Source organism: Buceros rhinoceros, unplaced genomic scaffold (assembly GCF_000710305.1).
Source record: "Buceros rhinoceros silvestris isolate BGI_N320 unplaced genomic scaffold, ASM71030v1 scaffold11012, whole genome shotgun sequence".
In the NCBI taxonomy this organism is placed as follows: Eukaryota; Metazoa; Chordata; class Aves; order Bucerotiformes; family Bucerotidae; genus Buceros; species Buceros rhinoceros.
In genome coordinates, this window is record NW_010397164.1 from 2,453 (window position 1) to 3,259 (window position 807).

Sequence of the window (807 nt, forward strand, 5' to 3'; positions counted from 1 at the left end):
GGAAAGAAATTGTCTCCTATTAGATTGATTAATAGTGCTAGGAAAAAGAGAGAAAAGCCTGTGGCTTCCTTCAGGCTTGAATTCCAGTGAAAAAACAGTCAGTGATGTTGTACAAACGCAAGTGAAAACAACAGTCCTCCAATAACCCAGAGCTTTCTGAAGCCAGACTAGCATCAGTCTCCAAATGAGTATTTTTCTTTTCTGTCATACATGTGTTGAGGTGAATACCTGCTAGGTTCTTTGGCATGTAATTAACTCTGCTCTGGGTATATCCTCTGCTTCCCTGAGGCAGTAAAGATGTGCACATTTATCTGTAACCAGAGAAGCAGAGGAAACAGGAGGCAACTGGAGAAAGCATTACACTGCTCTCCATTAAAATGTATGACTTCAAATGTAAATAGCACCTGGATGACCAGTCCAGTATAAACATGCACAGACCATTAACTCCCCACATCTGTCTACCATTGAAAATGCCTTGAACTGTCAGGGTAAGAGCCTGTTAGGTCCAGGCTTTGCTGAATGGTAGCTAAGGGCTTGTGGAAGATTCCCAGTGCCACATGGGTGCAGCTATAGCTGCCCACCTGACATCCCCAGGGCAACAGCGTGTTGGTGATCTCAGTGCCAGCCTCCCCATGCCTCTGTCATGTTAGAAGTACAACCTGCAACAAAAAAAACTGTAGAAACAACTTCTCAAAGAAGGGGTCAATGCCACAGAATAGAGTGTGATCCATCAGTTCATGCTGTGTTACAAGCATTACGATGCACAGAACACTTCCTTGTCTGTCCTGCCGCATTGCCACCAGCCAG